Source organism: Nycticebus coucang, chromosome 8 (genome assembly GCF_027406575.1).
Source record: "Nycticebus coucang isolate mNycCou1 chromosome 8, mNycCou1.pri, whole genome shotgun sequence".
NCBI classification, from domain to species: domain Eukaryota; kingdom Metazoa; phylum Chordata; class Mammalia; order Primates; family Lorisidae; genus Nycticebus; species Nycticebus coucang.
Genome location: NC_069787.1, coordinates 49,153,064 through 49,177,703, shown reverse-complemented (window position 1 = coordinate 49,177,703; position 24,640 = coordinate 49,153,064). Strand labels below are relative to the sequence as shown.

At 44.0% G+C, this 24,640-nt stretch overlaps 1 pseudogene; it reads right to left on the bottom strand.

Moving 5' to 3' along the window:
- On the bottom strand, positions 1 to 135 carry LOC128593099 (uncharacterized; annotated as a pseudogene).
- Between the last annotated feature and the right edge of the window lie 24,505 nt (positions 136 to 24,640).

Below are 24,640 nucleotides of genomic sequence, written 5' to 3'. Positions count from 1 at the left end.
GTGTCAAATGGTTTATGAAGCGAGTGTATGATGCTCCATGATCATATCAATGTATACAGTTATGATTTAATAAAAAAAAAAAAAAAGAGAATGTAGACACTAAACTTGATCTTAGCCAAAAGGCCGAGACGTGATTGGCATGAATGTGGAGAAAAGGGAACCCTTGTACGCTGTTGTTGGGAATGTAAATTAGTACAGCTATTATGGAAAACTATATGAAGGGTCCTGAAAAAAAATAGAATTACTGTATTATCCAGCAATTCTACTTCTGGGCGCACATCCAAAGTATTTGAAATTCATATGTCAAAGATATATCTGAATTCTCATGTTCATTTCAGCACAATTCATGATAGCTAAGTTATGGAATAAACAGAAGTATTTATCAATGGTTGAATGAATAAATAAAATATATGTATGTATAATGAAATATTATTCAGCCTTAAAAAGGAATTCTGTCATTTGCTACAACAGAAATAAACCTAGAAGTTATTGTGCTGAGTGAAATAAGCCAGGCACAGAAGGGCAGAGATCATGTTATCTCACTTAATTGAGATAACGCCGGAAAGACTATGTTAACCACTGTGATAAAAATGTGTCAAATGGTCTATGAAGCGAGTGTATGATGCCCCATGATCATATCAATGTATACAGTTATGATTTAATAAAAAAAAAAAAAAGAAACAAACTCAGAGAATAGGATGGTGGTTATCAGAAGCCTGGAAATAAGGGTAATTGAGAGATGTTAGTCAAGGATACAAAGTTTCCATTAGACAGGCGGCATAAATTTTTTGAGATCCATTGCACAGCATGGTGACTATAGTTAATAATAATTTAATGCATATTCAAAGTTGCTAAGAGTAAATTTCAAATGTTTATACCATAAAAAAATTAAAGTAATGGAAATATTAATTAGCGTGGCTTAATTATTCCATATTGTATAGATTATAACAATACTTCATACCTTATACATTTACATAATTAAAAAATGGCCAAAAGACTTGAATAAACATTTCATTAAAGACATACAAATGGCCAATAAGCACATGAAAAGATGTTCAGCATCAATAGTCATTATAGAAATGTAAATCTAAATCAAAGTGAGATACCACTTCATACTCATTAGGATGACTATTAAAAGCAAACAAACAAACAAAAAAACCCAACCCCTCCTAAACAGAAAACAACAAGTGATGGCAAGATGTGGAGAAATTGGAACTCTTGTGTTTTGTTGGTAGGAATGTAAAATGGTGCAGCTACTATGGAAAACAGTACTATATGGTGGTTCCTCAAAAAAATTAAACATAGAATTATTATATGACCAATTTACAATCAATCACACTTTCATATGAAGAATAGATCACAATTATGGCCCAAGATGAAGGAGGGAGGAGGGAGATGGGAAATGAGGGAGGAGGTCAGATAGAGGGAGGGTGAATGGTGGGATCACACCAATGGTGCATGAGGCAAGGGTATATGTCGGATCTATTAGTATAGAGTATAAATGTCTTAACACAATAACTAATATACGAGATAAGGTATATATTAACCAGTGTGATGTAAGCATTCCTAATTCTATATGAAATCAGCACACTGTATTCTATAGATGTATTAATGTATATATGATCTATGTGTTTATGATTTAATAAAAAAGCTTAAAAAAAAAGAATTACTATATGATCAGCAATTCCCCTACTGTGCATATACTCAAAAATTAAAAGCAAATAGAAATTTTTATATAAGTTCATAGAAGCATTATTCATAACAATCAAATGTCCCTTAAGAGAGAAATAAATAAATAAAATGTGGTGTATACATAAGTGGAACATTTTTCAGCCTTAAAAAACAATGAAATTCCGATATTACATGCGACTACATGGATGGTCCTTGAAAATATTATGCTAAGTGAGTTAAATCAGACACAAAGGGACAAATATTGTAGGATTCCACTTACGTAAGATACTAGAATGGGCAATTCATAGAGACAGAAAGTAGAATAGGGTTTGCCATGGGCTGGGGAGAGGAGGAGTTGGGGGCAATTTTTTAATGGGCACAGAGGTTCACTTTGGGAAGATGAAAAAGTCCTGGAAACAGATAGTGGTGATGGGTTTATAGGGTTGTGAATGTACTTAATGCCAGTGAACTGTGAACTGTATATTTAACAATGGTTAAAATGATCAATTTTATGCCATGTGTATTTTACCACAATAAAAAGTTATAAAAAAAACAAAACTCATGATTCTATTTGTCAGAAATATTTATGCAACACTACCACAGCGTGCCCACGTAGCTCATGACGGCTCACCGACAGTTCTTTCCTCATCACCACTTCATGCCAATTTTATTTTTACTTTCAACAACTTTAAGCTATTTCACTCAGGTTCCTGCTGCATCAATTGAAGGTACTTTTTCCACCGTACAGTGATAGGAATGAAAGTAGCCAAGGCATATCACTGCTCCGGCTCCGGGAGGACCTTCTCCTCATCTCCCCACTTAATCTGGTTGCTGAGGACAAAGAGACCTCAGTGAATAATCATGTTGCCTGTCCCACTGAGCGACCTCCTCATAGACAAATATGTGAGCTGAGGACAACTGATCCGTTTTTCCTTCAAGGTTTTTTCTTTTTTTTTTGGCTCTTTGTAGATTAGCCTTCATTAATATGCCTGTACCACTGCAAAGATAAACATGCAATTATTGAAATCTTTTTTTTTTTTTTTTGAGACCAAAGTCTCACTATGTCACCTTCAGTAGAGTGCTGTGATATCACAAGCTCACAGCAACCTCAAACTCTTGGGCTTAAGTGATTTTCTTGCCTCAGCCTCCCAAGTAGCTGGGACTACAGGCGCCAGCCACAACGCCCAGCTATTTTTTGGTTGCAGTTGTCATTGTTGTTTAGCAGGCCCCAGCTGGATTTGAACCCGCCTGCCTGGGTGTATGTGGCCGGCACCCTATCTACTGAGCTACGGGCTATGCCTTTGTTTGTTTTACAATCTCTATACCACCAGAGATGGGGAACCTATCGTTTCAAGGCCACATGCAACCCTCCAGATCCCCAAGTGCAGTCCCTCAGTTGAATCAAAACTTCACAGGACAAATCCCTCTGTTAAAAGGATTTGTTTTATAAAATTTAGATTCAGTCAAAAGACCACACTCCAGGACTTAGAAGGCCACCTTCAGCCCTAGACCACTCTGTGAAGACAGATACCATGTTCCCTGACCTGCCACTTTCTGATTCTGAGACCCTGATTCAGTCTAAGCAGCAGGGGGACCCAGGAGCCCTGCGACCTGCCTCCAGCCAGGTCAAGGGGGCAGGAGCTTGTTGAGCTACTTCTGGATGTTCCCTGTCTGTAACCTGAGCAGGTGGGACTCCCGGACCCGAAAGTTTCTTTTACATTCAAAATGGGAAGATCAACGGTCCTAGAATGTTACCCTGTCCCTGACAAATATTCACTCTCCTCCCTTAACACAGAGAAGATATCATATTTTGTAAAAATAGGTATTCTTTATATGACATTGAAAATCTTACCCACTTAAGTATCATTCATATCAAAAGCCTTAATCTTTTTTTTTTTTTTCATGATTGGTCTCTAACCACCAGGATGGGCTACATCAATTATAGATTTCCCAGTGCAAAAAGAAAACTTGGAACCTCTTGTTTAAAAATTAAGAGTTTCAAAGTGGAGAAATAAGAGCATTAAAACAAGCATTGACTCCCAACTCCTCAAGCACAACTGCACAGGTTGCATGCTCAGGAAGCAGGCCCTGTCTGTCCACATGTGAGAAGTCACCCTCCACACCCCCTCCTGGAAAACATTCAAGATTCCTGAACACACAGACCACATAGAGAAGTTATGTGTGTGGGTTGCATTTCAGGCACAAATAACACCAATAGGAGGCCGACCTTCCGATCTGCTACACAGGTAGTCCCTTGCAAGCAGTTTGTGTTAATGAGCAGTTCCTGATTAGTAGGGAGGCAGCGCAATGAAGTGAAAAGTCTACAAAACTGGCTGGGAAAAAAACCCTCCAGATTCTTCATTTAGAAAATATTTATTGGGGCGGCGCCTGTGGCTCAGTCGGTAAAGCGCCGGCCCCATATACCGAGGGTGGCGGGTTCAAACCCGGCCCCGGCCAAACTGCAACCAAAAATAGCCGGGCGTTGTGGCGGGCGCCTGTAGTCCCAGCTACTCGGGAGGCTGAGGCAAGAGAATCGCTTAAGCCCAGGAGTTGGAGGTTGCTGTGAGCTGTGTGATGCCATGGCACTCTACCGAGGGCCAAAAAGTGAGACTCTGTCTCTACAAAAAAAGAAAGAAAATATTTGGTGAGCATCAAGTTAAGTGCCAGACCCTAGGCTAAGGATTTTACTGCGGTCAGATAAATCTGTCACCCTGGGCAATTCATCAGAAACAATTCATCAGTCTTTAATACCTTAATTGGGTTATTGAGTGGGAACAAGAGTGTGGCCCACCTGAACACCTTTAGAAAGGAAGATGGCTCTAGAAGTTCAAGTTAAATTACTACTTACAGCTCTTGTTTTGCAAAACTTTAATGAGGATATTTGTTTAAAAATGACATTATCAAAAATAGAGACTGAGTATAGATTGCAAGGTCTCACAGTAGCTTCTAGTTTTCCTTGCAATTTCTTTCATCTGAACAACTCAGCGGGAGAGTCCATGTCCAGAAACCATACCAGGTCCTCCACTATCTTGCATGAATTCACAGAATTTCATCCTTGAAACTTCAAAAAACATAAAAACCTGTAAAGAGGAACTATCGGCATACTTGTTTTATAGGTTTAATACAATCACTGTATTCTACAAAATAAAAAGTCAACTGAATTGTTGGAAATGGAATCAGATTTGAAATGTACTAGAAAAGTTGGATATTAAAAGGAAAATTGCATTGAATGCTTTTGTACACCAAAGAATAATTTTTATAAAGAAAAAAAGTACCCCTAATTTGCTTTATGTGAACACTCAGGCTTAAGCACATAGTTTTGTGACTGCACAAATGGGAGCCAGTTTAGACTACTCAATGTTCCTCCTCTTCTTTTCAAGACCTGAGGCTGTGCAGGTGGAAGTTGAGGTAGAAAGGGTGGGAGCCTGTCAGCATATGTTCAAAATCTACTTCCTACTCAAATGAGGAGGATTTTTCTAAGCAAAGGAAGACAATAGGACCCAGAACCTTCCCAGTGATCAATGTGTGAGAATGGGAGAAGTTTTTAAGAAGCACAGTGTGAAAAGTAACATCAATTAAACTCACAGAATTTTAGCTGCTGTGGTGAGGTGGTGTAGTGTGGAATCTTCAATGCCAAACTCTCAAGTAAGTGTGTGATTGAAATGATGACATTTTGAGAGATGCAGCTTACCAGCTTCAGGTGCTCTGTAAAAGCAATATTTACAGGTACTCTTGTATGGGGGTGGGGAGAATCCAAGAGAAAATTCCCTAGTAAGATTTATTGCTAGGTCTAAATAATGAGAGATTGTAAAAAAAAAAAAAAAAAAAAAAAAAAAAAAGATTATCCAAAGCTAGACTTCTGGCTGGTATCAATAAAAGAGGTAAACCAAAGGATGAAAATGAGGATTGGAAAATGAAACAACGCCAAGGTTATTGTCTTCTTAGAGTGAGGATACAGTGAATCTTTTTAAAAATAAGTAGACAAATACAAATTAAATTGTATGTGCTACAGTTTAAGAATACTCCCCAGGAATATAAACCTATTTCTTCCAGACCATTCTAGGAGAAAAGATGGAAAAAACAAATACAATCAAGTCAATACAAGAATAAGAAACAGAAACAATAAAAATTATGGCAAAGAGAATAAAGTAAGATGAAATGAATCCAAACATTAGTAATCAAAATAATTGTGAATGGCTTAAATTCATCTTCTTAAGATTGATTGGCTTTAAAACTTCAAAGCTAGATAGATACTATTAGAGATAGAGCAAGGCATGAGAATTTTTTCCCCAGTACATATAAACGTATATTTATAAAAGTTTATATGTTTACAGTGTGCTGTTATTTATATGTTTACAGTGTGCTGTAGTCTAGTATGTGTCCAATAGCATTAGATCTAAAACACAAGATGCATACCTTAATTAAAAAACACTTTGATTCTAAAAAATGATAGCAATCATCTGAGCCTTTGGCGACTCATAATCTGTTTGCTGGTGCAAAGTCTTGCCTCATACATGTTGATGGCCACAGATGGATGGTGGTATTATTGGTTGGGGTACCTGCAGGAATTTAAAAAAATAAGACAACAGTGACATTTCTTGCATCCAATGACTCTTCTTTTCATGAAAGATTTCTCTATAGTTTGTGCAGCTATGGCATTTTACCCACACTTGAACTTCTTTCAAAATTGGAGTCAGTCCTCTCCTACCCTACTGCTGCTTTACCAACTAAGTTTATGTAATATTCTAATTTTTTTTGTTGTCATTTCAACAATGTTTACAGCATCTTCGCCAGGAACAGATACCATCTCAAGAAACCACTTTTCTTTGCTCATCCATAGGAAGCAATTCATCCGTTCAAGTTTTATCACAAAATTGTATTATAGCAATTCAGTCACATCTTCATGCTCCACTTCTAATCCTAGTTCTATCTTGCTATTTCCACCAAATTTGCAGGTACTTTCTCCACTGAGGTCTTGAGCTCCTCAAAATCATCCATGAAACTTTGAATCAACTTCTTCTAAACTCTTGTTAATGTTGAGACTTTGACCTCCTCCCATGAATCACAAATGTTTATGGTGTCTAGAATGGTGAATCCTTCCTTGCTTTGCCCATATCTGTCAGAGGAATCACCATATACGGCAGCTATAGTCTTACAAAATGTAATTTCTGAAATAATAAGACTTGAAAGTCAAAATTAACTCCTTGATTCACAGGCTGCAGAATGGATGTTCTGTTAGCAGGCATAAAAACAACGTCCATCTCTTTGTACATCTCCTTTATAGCTTTTGCGTGACCAGGTACATTGTCACTGAACACTAATACTTTGAAAATAATCTTTTTTTCTGAGCAGTAGGTCTAAACATTGGTCTTGAAATATTTAGGAAATCATCCTTTCTCAACCTTCCTAATGCCATGACCCTTTAATATAATTCCTGTGGGTCATGACCCCCAGGTTGAGAACCGCTGCTGTAGACAGATGTGCTGTCATCTAGGCACTGTTGTTCCATTTATAGAGCTCAGACAGAGTAGATTTAGCATAATTCTGAAGGGCCCTAGGATTTTTTTAAATGGTAAAGGAGCACTGGCTTCAACTTAAAGTCACCAACTTTAGCATTAGCCTCCAAGAGGACAGTTAAAAAAACTTCAAAGTTTTGGAGCCATTTACTTCTCTTTTCTACCTATGAATGTCCTCCATGGCATCTTCTTCCAAGATGAGGTTGTTTTGTCTACATCAAAAATCTGCTGTTTGGTGTAGCTACCTTTATTAGTGATCTTACTAGGACTTCTTGGACAACTTGTGTCAGTGTTTACATTAGTACTTGCTGCTTCACCTTGCACTTTTTTTGTTTGTTTGTTATGGAGACCATTTCCTTCTCTACACTTCAGAAACCAGCCTCTGCTAGTTTTAGACTTTCCTTCTGCAGCTTCCTCACCTCTCTCAGCCTTTTCAGAATTGAAGAGAATTGGGGCCTTGCTCTGGATCAGGCTTTGACTGAGAAAGGCATGGGGAAAACTTTCTGGGGTGATGTTAATGTTTTAGCATTTGGTAGAGTTTAGTGTGACACAGGCATACAATTCGTCAAAACTCCATGAATGTTTGTTTAAGATCTGAGCATTTTACTGCACATAAGCCTTACATAAAATACTAAAATTCTAAAAAATATTTGACTCTAATGATTTACATGCATGTTGAAGTAATTAGGGAGAGGTGAACTGATTTCTCAAAATTTAATTGGAAATACATTATACATTAGACAAATTAATGAATTCATAGAGAAATGGATGTATGATAAAGCCAGTATACAAAAATGATAATGATAGGATCTAAGTAGTGAGATACTGATATTCACTTCAATTTATTTCACCTTTGCTGTTTTAATGTGTTGGGGGAAAAAATAGACATACTCTTTTATTTTATTTTATTTTTTGCAGTTTTTGGCTGGGGCCAGGTTTGAACCCACCACCTCCAGTATATGGGGCCAGAGCCCTACTCCTTTGAGCCACAGGCACCGCCCAAATAGACATACTCTTTAATGCATCCTATTACATCTACTTATTTATCCTAAAGAAATGCACTGTAAATGTGTACCAAGAGGCATATAAAAGGGTAGTTATTGCGATATTGTTTGCAGTGGCAGAAATAAAAAAATAAAAGGAGTGTGGCAAGTGAAAGCACATGGTTAAATATACTATGTTATATAGAACAGAAAATTGCAAAAGTTACAAAAAAAACGAGTTAGGTCTATTTGTGCTGACATGGAAAGATCAAGGTATATTTTAAAGTAGCAAAGAACATTATAAGTAGTAGTATATATTCCTCTTTATTAAAATAAGAAGTAGTATATATTCCTCTTTATTAAAATTTAAAAATATTAATATTAGTATGACATATGTATAAATATAGATGTATATGAATACTTAGAAAAAGATCTACAATAAGAATCAGCACATTTTTATATGAATGGCCAGACAGCAAACATTTTAGGTCCTCTAGGCCTTATCAATTCTGTTGCAGCTACTGAACTTAGACATTGTAGTGTGAAAGCAGCCACAGATAATACATAAATGAAGTATGTATTACTTCACAGCTGAGTTACAATTAAACTTGATTCACGGAATCAGATGATGGGCCAGCTTCTGCCTGTGGTCCATAACTTGTCAACCTCTGATCCAGCAATATGATTAATTGCAATAGTAGACCCAATTCCTCACCTTCTGATATGTATCCATGCAGAAAAAGACACTTTGTATGTGTCTTTGTTTAGCCCTTTCCTGTAGACTTTGAGGTTAGCCATGTGATTTTCTTTGAATCAATAGAATGTGTGCTTCAATTTGCTGAGTGTGCTGCAAGCAGAGGCTCAAAAGACACTGATGCAATGGCACCTACCCATTCTTGTGCTTCTTCTGTTACTCTGAGAACACGCGTGGGATAGGCTGCTGGAGGAAGAGAGACAGGGAAGAGAGTCTATCCTCCACAGTTGTCTCAGCTGAGGCTACCCTAGATTGGCTCACAGATGACTGTCAGACATGCAGGCAAACCCAGTCAGAATGAGTAAAGCCACCAAACTGACCACACCAGACATGTAAACAATGCATGGCACTGAATTTTTATTATGCAGCATCAGCTAGCTGATACAGAAACAAAACACACCCCAACAATAATATTGATTACTCTTGAGACAGGGAGAAGAACTGAGATAGCTTTTGTAATTAAAAAGAAAAGAATACATTTAACAAAGAAAAATTGAGTAGGTATGTTCTTTGGAAGGTCAGGAAGAATCACAGCAGAAGTAGGGGACAAAAATCTATTTGCTATTTCTTTTCTTCTACTTTTACTATCTTTCTATTTTTCCTTTATCCTCTGCCTATAAATATGTCCAAGTCTTTTGCATTCTCACAAAAAAAAAACCTTCTCTTGCTCTTGTAACCTTGTTTAGCTTTTAATCTAGTTCTTTTTTAAAAAAAATCTTAATTTTATAAATAACAAAGGAATAATGCATGTGCATGCCAATAAAAATTTAAACAGTGTAGAAGACCTAGAGTAAAAAATAAAACTTTTTTTTCCTGCCCACCCACCTCTTCACTAGTGCTGCTCCCTGGAGCTTTAAAATGAGTCTGTTATTTTCTGGTGGTCATCTACATTTTTCTAAATAACATAACTTATAATTCTATTCCTTGACTTATGTATTTTGGCTCTTCTATATGAACAATATAACATTTAGCTAAATATTCTACCTCTTTCCCTCACTCTGCCTTCAATAAATCATACATTTTAAATTTTTTAGTTCTGTTTTTATGCTGTTACGGTTTTAAATAACATTCTAAAATATCTATTTCCTTTCTTTACACTGGTTTTACATTTAAAAAATTTCAGATTAATATGAGGGTACAATTAGATTACCTTGTTAGGTAGAGTCCAAGCTGTAGTTGTGCCCTCACCCAGGAGGTGTGCCGTGTACTGTTACATTGTGCCTGGTAGGTGAGAGCACATGGTTTTACATTTTTATCAGTCTTGTGGACATCCAAGAGCAATCACCCAGTCCTTCAGCTATGTAGTTCTCACCTTAACTCCCTTTCAGAGGCAGCCACCTCTAACCGCCAGCTGTGCAACCTGGGCCCCTGGGCTGCTACTGAAATGCAAACCCTGAGGAGTAGGTTTGCTATGGGGCTGCACTTCTAACAAGTGCCCAGGTGATGCTGATGCTGCTAGATCGGGGATCACATTTTGAAGAGAGACATATTGGGGCTGTCAAGGGGTCTCTAGTCACATGGGCATGGGTTCTGAGGTAGAATTTAGACAAGTCCTGCTGTAAGGGCTGGGCCAGCAGGATAAGGAGGCTGACTGGGGCAGCCTCTTTTCCTCCCAAGCCTGCTTCTTCATCTTAATCAATAGTCTCAAAGTCATCTTCATCTGAATGCATGCTGGAAAATCTTTATTACAAAAAACTTCCCAGTGGCCTAGTTTGACTTACTGCAGTTCCTGAGACGCAGAGTAAGTTCCAAGGTGAAGCTTGGAATGGAAGGAAAACACAGAAGTGCTGCTTGCGGCTGTTCCCAACCTGCGGGTCGTGACCCACAGCAACTGTCTTAAAGGGCCGCTGCATTCAGAAGCTTGAGAAGCACTGGGTTAGCGGAAGGGACTGTCCTCCTGCATCCACTAAGGCTCTTTCCTCTCTTTGGACCTAGCTCCCAGCTCTGTCCTGAGGTCATGGTCCGTCATCACAGCGCATCCAGAAGGCTGACATCTGGCACTGTCTCTCACGGTTTTCATCTGCATCCGGCAAAGTTAGTGAGGACTCTGACTAACCATGAGAGGAGTCATATACTTGTCTTCGTTCAAGTTCCCTCAAAAACCAACCCTGAGATAAGGTACCAAGTACAAATAGTTTATTTGGGAGTTGAACCTAGGAAATCCCAAGAGGAGGGGTAGGGAAAGGAAGACAGCCAGTAGGGAATATGGAGTAAAGCAGGTTACAGCTGTCCCTGGAATTTAATTCCTTCAAACAACACTAGGAATTCGTGTAAAGTACACACCTCAGATGTGTCCCCTGGAGGGCAAGGGGACGGGGGAATTCACATAACCGCTTGAATATGGGTTGCTCCTAGGTGGGTGCTTGCCCTGGTACCCAGGGCCTCTTGCTGCAAGAGAGAGCCCCGGGGTAGAACAATGGGGCACAGGCAACCGAAGTCCTGCCCTAGCCTCCAGTCCTTGCCAACAGCTCACACAGGGGGAGGGAGGGAGTCTGCCCAGCAGCTGAAGCTTTGAGGAGTTTGATGAGTGTGCACCTGGCAGGGGGACCAGCTGTCTCACCAGGGAGGGTATTTGTGATCCAAGTGTCCTGAGCCCAGAGGTGGGACAAGTGTGAGGACCTCTGGCCTGGCACCCCTATGGGTTTACACTGGGGAACAATCGGGTCTGTTCCTTCCTCCACAGAATCTGCCCTGCACCCTGCTCATTGGCTTGACTTCCCTGGGAATGTGTGTCAAGGAGATAGATCTGCAGAGAAAAGCCCCCCCGGAGGGGCTATTTTCAAAGGGACTATTTTAAGGCTGTCCTTCCATCCCGCCACATCCTGAGATTTAATATATTTAGCAACAACCATAGACAAGGCTAATGTATTTCTAGTTGCAAATCATTATGATTCAAAGCACTGCAGTCTTTATTTTCTTTTTTATTGCAACTAAGTCACGTACACACACACGGATGCACACACACACATTAATAACTACCCTGTGTTTATACACAGAAAATGCTTCTAACCAATGCAGTTTCTCTAGTTAAACGTACAAGCCTTTGCTCCTGAACCCTTTCTATGTGGAGGAGGGGCTAGTGTGGCAGGTTAGCATGTGTTGCCTTCACACTGTGCGTGAAATGCACATGTATTTGGTCAAAGAAAATAACGCACACAAGGTGTTTTGAATTGACAGCCCGAGACAGGAGCCATTTAACGTGCCATTCTTTGCCTCCTGCTCCTGTATTGCAGAGCACTGCTGATTTGCCTTGCTGAATACAAATGTATATTGTCCCTTCCTCTAATACAGTTTCTTTTCAGCCCATGAATTAATCTCCTTTTGCCAGCACAATAAAGCCTGTAGAGCAGCAAGTTCCAATGTCAGGAATCAAAGCCTCAGTAGGCTCAGGCTCTCTGATGGCAGGCTCATTCCGATGCAGCTCCACGAGCTGTATTAATTAGCTACAGATAAAATAGGAATCACACCATCAAAAGCAGTGTCCTCAGTTCACTTCTGCCCTGTGGTCATCATGCCAAAATTTCCCACTTCTTCCCATGGTTGGGCCAGTTTCGGGGTCTTGGTCTCTCCATTCTGAGAAACTATCCAAGCACTCCACTCTCTGCTGTTTTTAAAATGGGCTGCCTGGTGTCATGATTTGAGCCTGGACTCCACCCTAGACTAGAACCACATTCTTCAGATTACACATTTGGTCTCAGGGGTATGGCATCCTTACAGAATACTGCATAATGCCTGACATGGTGCAAACTCAGAAAATACAGGGTGGAGTGCAGAGATAGCACGTGTAAGTATACTCCACAGTGTAGTGGAATACACGGAGGGTGTGCAAGTATATTCAGCAGTGCAGAGGAGTGCACAGAGAGTATATGAGAGTGTGCTGAGGAATGCAGTGCTTGGACACTCCAGAGAGTATATGTGAGTATGGTCCATAGTGGAGAGGAGTGCAAAGAATGTATACGTGAGTATACTCAGGAGTGCAGTGGCGTGCACAGAGTATATGCAAGTATGCTCCAGAGTGCTGTGGAGTGCACAAAGAGTGTATGTGAGTATGCCCCAGAGTGCCATGGAGTACACAGAGAGTGTATGTGAGTACGCTCAGGAGTGCCCTGGAATGCATAGAGAGTATGTGAGTACGCTCAGGAGTGCCTTGGAGTACACAGAGAGTGTATGTGAGTATGCTCTAGAGTGCTGTGGAGTACACAGGGAGTATATGTGAGTATGCTCCAGAGTGCCTTGGAGTGCACAGAGTGTGTATGCAAGTATGCTCCAGAGTGCAAAGGAATACACAGAGAATACATGTGAGTTTGCTCAGAAGCTGTGAGAGAAGTGCAAAGAGTATATATGCAAGTACACTCAGGAGTGCAACAAATACACAGAGAATATAGGGGAGTATGCTCAGGAGTGCCATGGATAGCACAGAGAGTATATGTGGGTATAGGCAGGAGTGCAGTGGAGTGCACAGAGAGTATATGCAAGTATGCTCAGGACTGCAGTGGTTGTACACCCCAGAGAGTATGTTAGTACATTTCATAATGCAGTGGAGTGCACACAGAGTATATGTTAGTATGCTCCAGAGTGCAGAGTGGTGTGCAGAGAGTGTATGTGAGTCTGCTCAGCAGTGCAGTCACTGGACACTCTAGAGAGTGTATATGAGTATGCTCCAGAGTGCAGAGTGGTGTGCACAGAGTGTATGTGAGTATGCTCAGCAGTGCAGTCACTGGACACTCTAGAGAGTGTATGTGAGTATGCTCCAGAGTGCAGAGTGGTGTGCAGAGAGTGTATGTGAGTATGCTCAGCAGTGCAGTCACTGAACACTCTAGAGAGTGTATATGAGTACGCTCCAGAGTGCAGAGCAATGTACAGAGAGTACATGCGAGTATGCTCAAGAGTGCGGTGGTTGGACACTCTAGAGCAGGCGTCTTCAAACTGCAGCCCATGGGCCACATGAGGCGGTGTGAATTGCATTTGTTCCTGTTTTGTTTTTTACTTCAAAATAAGATATGTGCAGTGTGCATAGGAATTTGTTCATAGTTTTTTTTTTTTTTTTTAACTATAGTCCGGCCCTCCAACGGTCTGAGGTACAGTGAATTGGGGTTGGACACTCCAGGAAATACATGCAAGTATACTCCAGTGTACAGTGGAGCGTACACATGGCATATGTGAATATGCTGCATAGTATCGCAGCCACTAGAGGGCCCAGCTCCCTTGGGGCCTGAGACCCGGGCAGGAACAGCCCTACCCTGTGGTAGGATGGATCCATCCTTATGCACATCTTCAACACTATCATGATCGGGCTCCAATTGCTGATCACTGAGTAGGTACTGGAACAGTGGTTCTCAAAGTGTGACACTTGGACCAGCAACAGCATCACCTGAAACTGGTAGAAATCTACACTCCAGGGCTCCATCCAGCCCAGCTGAATCAGAAGCTCCTGGGTGGGGCCCAGCAATCTCAGTGATTCTAGTGCACGATTAATTTTGAGAAGCCCTGGATAAGGGATTAACAGCTCAGGCTCTGGAGCCAGACTACCTGAGGTACAATCACAGCTGTGCAAACTTTAGGCTCCTCAGTGCCCCACTGATCTCACCAAGGCCCCTCCGTGCCCTCATCTATAAAATGGGAGGTGTTAGTTTGAGTGCCCCCATAACAGACCTGGAGACACAGATTTGGGCAAAAGTATTGCATTTGGGACATGATCCCAGGAAGAGGGAGTAGGGGAGGAAACCAGGGAAGAGGTCAGAATAGAGCCTGGTTGGTAACAGGAGCAAATTCCACAGGAGACTCTTGGAGAGTGTGGGAATAACTACCCAGTATTTATTGCTGTGCCTACCCCATCAGTAGGACGGATCTGAGTTGCATTCTACAAACTCCCCTCCTTCCTTGGTTCAGCATCACTCTGGCCTGTCTTGTGCATGGGCCTGGCCTAGGGCCACAAGTCCTTAGGCTTGGGTCTTCAGGTTAGGGGACTGCCTTCAGGTGGGCTGCAGGGACATGGGCAGGGCACCGATGGAGCCCATCACAGGGGTAGTTTGTGTTTACCTCCTGGTGATGGTGTGAGGATGGAAAGAGGTAATGCAAGCAAAAGTGTTTGCAACAATGCCAGGCCCATCAGTGGACTTAGCTTGCTCATCCTTGTCATAGTCCTCTTGTCTGCTTTTCCTGTCCCCTTCTGCATCCAATCTGCCAGCCAATTCTGTTGGTTCTACCTTCATGGTGTCTAACCCACTTAATCCTCCTCTGTAACAACAGTATGATGATGACAGTGATGACCATTACTACTCTTTAGAGTTGAGAACAGTGAGACCCAGGGATGTTTCGTAAACGTGTCTGAGGTCACCCCACTGGTGGGTAAGTCACAAGGATTGGAGTCAGGGGCCACCCAATCCCAGAGCCCATGTGTCCAACAACTGTACAATTCTGCTGCTCACAGATCCATTTCCCATGTGTGTTCTCCTCAGAGCAGTCATTTAGGGGCAGATTTGGAGAGACGGTGTGCAAACTGTGCCACATTTGTGTTAGGTAGACTCATAACATGTAGTTGTTGGTGATGTGGGTGGTCAGGGGCCTTGGGACCCCTTACTCTCTGACAGAACTCTGAGCCCTCATAGAGTAAGTTCCCAACTCAGACAAAGACACTATCCTCCAAGCACGGCTCTCTGCCTGCTAACTTCATCAGAGCTACATTAAACAGGAATAGGTATGCCCGATAACAGCCCTATGGTCATCCCCAGGCCTTGGCACTGACTGAATAGCTGTGTTATCTCTTGACCAAGCCTATCCTAAAGCTCAAGATCTCAGGTCTCCCTGTAGCACAAGTAGACATTTTCTGGATTCGGGCAATTGAAGCAAGTTTTGTCTATCTGTCCGCATAAAGCAGCATGCCAATTAAGTCAAGCAGTGTCTTCTTACCTTTCAACATCCATCTAATATCATAATCACTAAGCCCCCATCTTCAAAAGAAACAAAAGTAAATAAATGTTAATGTATGCAAGCAAGGCACAAATAGACATAGATGGGGGAACCCCTGGAGGGCAGGAGCTGATCTTACTCATCGTATGTCTACAGTTCCCAGAGCAGTGCCTGCATCAGTAGGTGCTCACTAGCTATTCCTGAATGAATGACATAGAGGAAAATAATGGTGGCAAGCATGGACCAGTTGATACTTTAGAGAGCTACGATCCTGACCCTTCTAGAATCCCCAAGCTTGCATATCCACTGTGCAAAGGATTGCTCCCACAGGATGTAATACAGTAAAAGTGACAAATGTAAGCGCCTCCCTTCAGACCCTTGAACAGGCATTAGAAGGCCTCGGTGAGATGAGGAGCCATGTGGTCCGCGAGCCCCCACACACTACCTAAGTGATTTGCTCCTTAGGGACAAATGTGTACATGTTGTTTTAAGTTGGGTTCTCCCAGAGGCTGACCCCAAGACAAGACAACTGTACAATTCTGCTCCTCGAGACAAGAATTCAAGTACAAGTGGTGAATTTGGGAGACATCCCAGGAGGCCATTCTAGGGGGTAGAAAAGTGACTCAGGGAAGAAAAGTCAATGCAGGAGCCTTTTGTGAGCAGGTCACCACTGAGGGCAACTGGGGCCCAGTCCTATGGGGACCTCTGGGAGACTGTGCAGGCACACCCCAGACCTTTTAAGGAAGGCATCTGGGTATATGCCCACCAACTCTCCTTCTGTGTGGAGTGCACATTGCTTTCAGGGCCACTGACTTGCCAGCATTTCCAGCTTCCTGTGCATGCACAGAGCATGCTGCCGTGACTGGAAAGATGTCCTCAGGCAGAGCTGTGAGTGTTCACCTGGCATGTCCACCTGAGCCCCACCTTGCACGAGTGGACACCAATCACGTCTGCTACACGCATCAGGGACATTTGGACTACACGCACAGAGGGGAAGCTGCAGGTCTTGCCATGATTGTGCTACAGTTGTGTTTGGTTGCATGAGAATGAATACAAAGCAATCCATGTGTCCACGGAGCCTGCACTGGGGGACGAGATGGCCTAAGGAGCCCCATCCCTTTCCTGCCATGCTCAGAATGCAGAAGAGGAGAAAAGCGTCTTTGTCCCACTCATGTCAGTTGTGGCCATGGGAAGAGCACAGCCCTCCCCCTCAGAAGGTTTTTTCTTTTTCTTTTTCTTTTTTTTTTTTTGAGCAGACTCTCAAGTTGTCGCCTTGGGTAGAGTGCTGTGGCATCACAGCTCACAGCAACCTTTAACTCCTGGGCTTAAGTGATTCTCTTGCCTCAGCCTCCCAAGTAGCTGGGACTACAGGCGCCTGCCACAAAGACCGGCTATTTGTTGGTTGTAGCTGTCATTGTTGTTTGGCAGGCCCGGGCTGGATTCGAAACCACCATCTCTGGTGTATGCAGCTGGTACATTAGCTGCTTGAGCTACAGGTGCTGAGCCAAGCTAGAAGTTTTTCATTGCAATGGAAGAAAAGGAAAAGTCACCTTCTGTGGCAGCCAAGAGGTGTGGAGATTGGGTCTGTCTTCAAAAGAGAACTTGCCATTCAGCTGGGAGGAGAGCAGTGAGTTAGTGGTCCCAACTAGGAATGCCTTAAGCCCCTGCCTCAGCTCCAAATTAAAGCCACATATATTCTGGCCGATGACTAGCAAGGTGAGGGCCCTACAGTCTGACCATTTTTGCCCAACACGCAGTCCTCACTCTGGAACTCGGTTTGGATCAGCCAGTACCGGTTTGGCGCACCTGCATAGAAAGCTGGGGTTCTCCCTGCTGCTTCCCCGGTACCGATCACAGGTGTTACCTCCCCGTCAACACCTGTGCATGACTCTGTCTCCACCTGCTCACTCACACACCCCACTAACCATGTACATGCAGGGGGTACAGGGGGAGAAAGAGAGAGAAGAAAAGGGAAAAATGTTCCAAATGTTAAAAATTGGTACATCTGAATACAGAACATTTGGATGTTCATTGTCCTAGCCTTGTACATTTTCTCTACATTTGAAATTTTTAAAATAAAATTTGTGGAAAGAAAAACAGAACAGGAAGTGGGGTTCTCTGAGAATCGCAATCTCTGGCCTGGCGCAGCTGATAAGCTCGGTGGCCCCCCGCCAGCCCTGGGCCTGACCAGGCGCCCCGCTCAGCCGCATCTCCTGGGAAGCAGCGATTATGAGACAAGCAGGTGGTTTGGCTTCTGAGGAGGGCTGGCTAGGCGCCGTACACGGGAGCAACAAGCCAGTTTGTGCGAGCCTAGGGGAACAAAGGGCACTGCTGGACACTGAAACATCCCGCCGGTCAGCTCCCCGCCCAGCGCGCCCCGCTTGTCTGTGGTGGGGAGATCCGCGCCTGCACTGGGTGAAGGGCGGTGTGGGCACGGAGCCTGTCTAGGGCACAGGAAAGCCTCCGCTGTGATGGCAGGTGCGGAGGGCGGGAATCAAATGCAGAAGAGGCTGGCCCTTAGAAGGCCGCAAAACATGTGAACGAAAACGGTGTACGTGTGTTGAATGACTTTTTGGGATCCTTTAGCAGTGTAGAAATAAATCGACTGGGAAAAATGCGAATGCCAGTTAGCTCAGTTCTCCCCAGGGACACCAGATACCCTGGTATACCTGGGACAGTCCCTGTTGCCTGATCATATCCAACCCCAGAAGTGTCCTGGTTTAGACTGACTTATGTGGGTGCCCTGCTTCTCTCCCTTTGATGCTTCTTGTCATTTCTTGGTCAAACATTTGTCGTGGCTTCAAGGTTCTGAGCTCCTTCACGAGAGGGCTGGCAGTCCACGTGCTCAGCGCGGAGAGGAGGCCTCTGTCCTGCACTCCCTTCCCGATGTGCGGCCGGGCAGAGAGAGCAGGGGCTTTGCAGTCAGAGTGGGGTCTGGGTTCCTCTCTTGCCACTCAGCCAAGTCACAGGAACTTTTGTGACTCAGTTTCCCACCTGTAAAATGGGGACTGAGTGTATGGCATGTCTTTCAGGATGCTGTAAAGATGAGCTGCCGGGAGCCAGCAGGGTGCAGCACACAGCAGCTGGCGGCTTTTTATCATTAACAGGGACCCTCCTCAAGGACCTGCAGCTCAGAGCCCCTCATGCTGGAGAGTGGCCGTGTGCCCGCATTTTCTTCTCTGTCATAGCACCTTTCTGCCTGCCTTCGGAGAGCTGGTGAGCCTGCTCTGTGACATGGCAACCCCTTTCTACTCCTCACCATAGCAAGCCTTCCCACACTCCCTGGAGATCAATATCATTTTATAGGTAAAGAAAATGAGGCCTGGAGAGATGTAGACATTTGTCATTCACTAAACTTCCTCACGGGGAGCCATGTGGCTTAAGGAAGGATAGCTGAGACCGGTCACATAATTGGTGGGGTTCAGTGCAAAGAAAATGAGGAGCCCCTTATTCAAGTTAGTAAGAATCTCCAGACAAGGATAGCAGAGCATTAAACCAAATTCAGGGCTCTTCAATGAAAGGGGTTCTGAGCAATGACACAGGTGCAGGCCCATGGAGTTGGCCCTGAGTATAGACCCTGGATAAGTAGCTGTGGTGAGCAGGTGACGCCTCAAGGGCAGGCACAAACAACAGCAGGCGCCTCCAGCTGCCCTAGGCACGCCACTCTGAGATGGCAGGCTCTGCTCCTGATGGCAGGAGGGATCTGGCGGTGTGAGGAACGTGTGCTGCGCTGTGTGACTACACTCTCGTCTGCACTGGAGTCCATTAAAACACTCAGTAGCTGGTGGAGGTAGAAGAAGACAGAGCCCCCCTGCGTGGCACTAAGAAAGTGGGCCTCAGAAATTCACAGAGGCTTCTGGAGAGGGCTTAGGGCTGTTGACAGGACTGGACAACTGAGGCAAGTTTGCAGAGTTCTCTGCCTGGTGGGTGAGGTTCTGGTGCTCAGGGCAGGTGTCTGCAGGGCAGTGGGAAGACTTGCAAGGGGTGTCCTGGCTCCTCTGCTCCTGCTTGAACAAAATAAGCCAGTTTCTGATTCAAAATAAGCCAGCTATCTGCTTCATATGGGGGCTCCACTTGGAATCCACTGGCTAGAAGGTTTCACAGTGGGGGCTCTCCCAGTGCACCTCTTAGGGGTGGGCAGGTGGAAGTGGGGGCCTGATCCCTGAGTCCCTTCCACAAGGTGAAGCAGCTGCCCGAGGGAGCCAGCCTGCAGTGGCTTTGGCTCCCCAGGATAAAGCAGGTGTCTACAGCATCTTGGGCTAATGGAGAAACAGCCTTCAGTTGCAGGTCTTCCTTCCTTTAGTTTGGGAGTTCAGCAGTAGTGTTGGAGAATTCCAGCGGCAGATAAGGTGAATGTGTCTCCAGCCTCCCTTTGGAGTGATATGGACAGAGAGTGTGAAGATCTACAAAGCTCACGAACACCAGAAATTTCTCTGTGCCACTCTTTTTCACACACAGAAACCGCCTCGAAGGCTTTGGGTCAGATCCAGCTCATAAGTGATAGGTAATTTGACCTGCACAGCTTCAGAAGGTATTTAGACACAATGTTGAAAAATCAGAAAGTTCATGTAAAACTTCGGATTTGGGATTTTCCTAGAAAAAAGTGCCAGCTTTTGACAGCCTCCAGCCACATTTCAATATGTGGCTTAAACCTACTGCAGTGGCACAGAAGGTGCCCCCTTCAACCAGCAAAGTTCTCCATTTCCAAGGCCCCCCAGACACATTATGCACCTTGTCATAGACACCTGGGCTTTGTGCACACCTACCATTGCACAGGTGATGTTCATGGCAATGCCATAAACACACCTGGTGTCCCCAGACATTTCCCATGGTGTTACCAGACCTCGAATGTCATTTAGCACATACCTCATGGCCGAGCATGGGTCTCTGGCCAGGGCTTTAGAAGTAAGTGAGTTTGCTTTATTTTAGAGTCAAATATTTCATTTTTTTTTTTTTTTTTTTTGGAGAGACAGAGTCTCACTTTACTGCCCTCAGTAGAGTGCCGTGGCATCACATGGCTCACAGCAACCTCCAGATCTTGGGCTTATGTGATTCTCTTGCCTCAGCCTCCCGAGCAGCTGGGACTACAGGCGCCCACCACAACGCCTGGCTATTTTTTTGTTGTTGCAGTTTGGCTGGGGCTGGATTTGAGCCCACTACCCTCGACATATGGGGCCGGCGCCCTACTCACTGAGCCACAGGCGCCACATCATCTTTTTTTGGGGGGGGCTAGGTGAGAATTTTGCCACATAAATGTGTACTGTGAGTGCAGGTACTTAAGCCTACATTCAGAAATCAACTTGTTCCTTACAAACTTCATGCTGAGTCAAGGGGATTTACTTTTTTCAGCAACCTCAAGGGCTCTCTTTGGGCCCCATTCTCTCTCTCCGGCCCTGTGTTCCTCTCTCTCTTTGCAAAATGAATTCAGCCAAAGACCCGTGTGGCGGATTATCTCATTAGCAGAGCCCTCGCAGGACAGGAGTGGCTGGATGCTAAGCGTGTTTATAATTACGTCCTTAGTTCGAGGCCAGAACCCCCTCTCTTACCCGGCTGCATGCCAGAGACCACAGGCTTCCACAGCCCCACATGGGATGAGAGATCGTAGAGCCCCAGCCTCCCACTCCAGAGAAGCGAGCTATTTCTGTGTGTGTATGTGGGAAGGGTGGAAGATGGAAAGAAAAGTGAGAAAATGTATGTCAGCAAATATTTCAAAGAAAAGAGGGGGAAGCTCATCTTTAAACAGCATTATAATATAATCGATGCAATCCTGCCAGACCCCAAAATGAACAACAAGCCTCATGTCTCTTTGTAGCCCAGGGGGACATTAATTATTGCCAGTTTCAGCCTCAGCACAGCCTGGACATCCTCAGGAAAATGAAGCCAGTTTGAGTTCCCTGCTCACCTGCCTGGAAATGATCAGTAAGGCCAGCTGCGGTCAGCCCGGGCTGCAGAAGATGACTGTGCTCTATGTCGCTGCAGCCTTCCAGGGTTGTGCCTGGTATTGAACGTGTTTAGCGCAATTCCAAAATGTGCTTTAGCGTGATTTACTTACAGGAAAAAGGATGATGCTAAGAGAGGCCGGAAGGGAAGTTATGAAACTGAGGAGTTAATTTCGTTTGTTTGACATGCAGGAAAAACAACCACACAGGTCTGCAGCTTGACCAGAGCCATTTCTTCTCATCAGCTTAGACGTATTCCACCAATTCTAGAACCAGCCCCTCCCTTCCCTTCTTCCTTCACTTTTAAGGGGCAAATCAAAAGGGCACAGGATGAGATTTTGAGTGAATATTGAATGACTAGAACAGAGATGAGAACATGGTGACAGAACCGAGTCAGCTGCTTATCGGGGACAAAGGTCTACAAGTGACTCAAACCAAATGAAATTGCACTAAAAAAGAAAAATCACTTTCAGTTTTGAGAGTATTTTGACATTCAGGCTTTTCCTTGTTTCAGTAGTTTCAGAAAGCACATAAATTTGCTTCTGCTTTAGGCTTTTGACTCATATTCCAGTTAAAATACTAGGGATTTGGCTCCATTTGAGTTTAGTAAACTGATTTTTTTTTTTTTTTCTGGTTTTGGTCCTCAATTGGGTTGAGACCCAGAAACACATAAATACTAGCTCAGAAACACACACGTTTCAACATGGCAAAGCTCACTGGAGCCAAATAGTCTAGCTGCTGATGAAAATAACTCAAATCAGAATCTAATGAATGGGGACTGTCCAGAGGATGTTGTACTTACTCACAGGAAACTCAGATTAGGCAGTTTAGGAACCAAACTTTGACGACAAGCTGGGAATCAGTAATGTTAAAGAATTACCCAGTGAGAATTACCTCACAGTGGGTTTAGTTGTGTTTATTGGCGTGGCTATTAATGTGGTTAAAGACAGTCTAAAGTTTGATACAGCCTTACGTGGTGGATGTTGTTGGTGACCCACTCTGATCCCTTTCAGTGAAAGCGCGCCTGGCCTCCAGCTGATGTGAGTGTTGGCTGCTGAGGGCTCACAGTTGATCCTCACGTCGCTGGCCTCAACCTGAAAAACAGGACTCCCTCCGCCCTGCTCCCCATTACAAGTTACCCCCACCACCCTGACCAGTGATTGACATGGAATTACAAAGATCAGCCCTGTTGCCTAAAGGTGGGACAACTCTGTGCAATCCATGCTTCAGAGCTCCCCTGGGGACAGGCCAGCTGAGACCACACTCTGGCTTAGCCCTCTCCCTGCTCCTCCATTCTCCCCTGAGAGCACTACCAAGTGAGCGTCTCCATCACAAGAGTCCTTTTTGAGGTGAAAATGTTAACCGTCTTCTCAAAGAAGTCCCATCTGGTTCAAATGTGCTCTGTTGAACTTCTGTCTAACATCCTGATACTATGTTCCAGTGATCTGAGCACTGTTTTTTACTTGACAAATTGACCCTGTTCAGTGGGTCGGGTACTTGTGAACCCATAATAGGCTGGTCTTCCCGATGTAGGGGCCTCCAGTTGAGTAGAGGTTGTCAGTTCCTAAGAAGTACAGCACAAAGTCAAAGCCACAGTGCATTTCTAAGCTAAAAAGAATTCCTTTCAAATGACACTCCCAACCCCTCCTCTTATATCCTAAAATGCAAAGGAAAAACAAAACCATAGAAAATTGCCTCAACCCAGCAATTCTATTATCAGCTCTTAGACAGCTCTGCCCCCATCCCCCACATTGCTCTTTCTCTTCTTCTTCCTTACCTTCCACGCAGCTGGAAAGATCATTGAATCCAGGAGGAAAATCAGCCAAACCACACAGAGGTGCTGTAACAAAGTGACACTTCCTGCCTGGGCATCCGTGTTTAAGCCCCACTGCCATCTGTATGCTGCTGCGTGGGGATGTGATTCCCTGTTGGACACTCCGTTTTGTTGACTTGATGTCCTCTCTAACCATGTCAGGATCAGTGTACAGAACTTCAGATCGCAAATAAGTAAATAATTGTTGACCATCTGCAATGAAAGTAAATTGTCTGGGTTGGAAAGGGCTTAGGAAAATCTTTTCACTCTAAAGTTCAGCACTGCTGCTGGCTCCGTCTTCTGGTACATTTATATTTGTAGCAGACGCTGTGATGCCCTGCCTGAGGGCTTCTCCCACGCCAGCTTCTGCTCGGCTGCAAGCAGGAGAAACCTGGAAGTGCAGGAGACGAGGGCAGTTACTCCAGACAAAGGGGAATGGGAAGAAGTGCGCACATGTCCTGGCTCCTTAGCCTGCTCTGTGGCCCCGCCTCAGGGAAAGAGTGGGGTTGAGTCCCTGGTCTCTCCCCAGGGAACCCGTTCAGTTATGTACCTTTATTGGCTTTTTTCTCTTTCCTCTCTTGTGTTCCTTATTTATTTCTGCTTCCTGAGATCACCTCCTAGAAAAACTACCTGACCTAAGTCCTTACATTCGGTCTGCTTAGGGGACAATCAAATAAGATCCTATCCATCCTTGCCCCAGTCTCACAGTGACCGCCTACTAGGTCCCTGCTATTGTACTTGGCATGGGGAGGAATGGGGGAGATCAAGACAGTACAAAGCTGGAAAGGATATTCTTTCTCTCCTAGGGACTTCTCAGTCTATGAGGTCTGACAATTAAGTTCATGAACTGGTCCTAGAAAAAATGCTGCATACCTCATTGCTGAGTATCACTATGGTCACCTTCGAAGTCCTCTCCTTGGGAGGCTCCACACTGACACCAGTGCCGAGTCCACCTTTCAAAGCAATTTTGGAACGCTTTATGGAATGACCATCAGAGCTATCATTGTATAGCACACAAACACATGCAACAACAATAATGAACATCACTCAGCAAA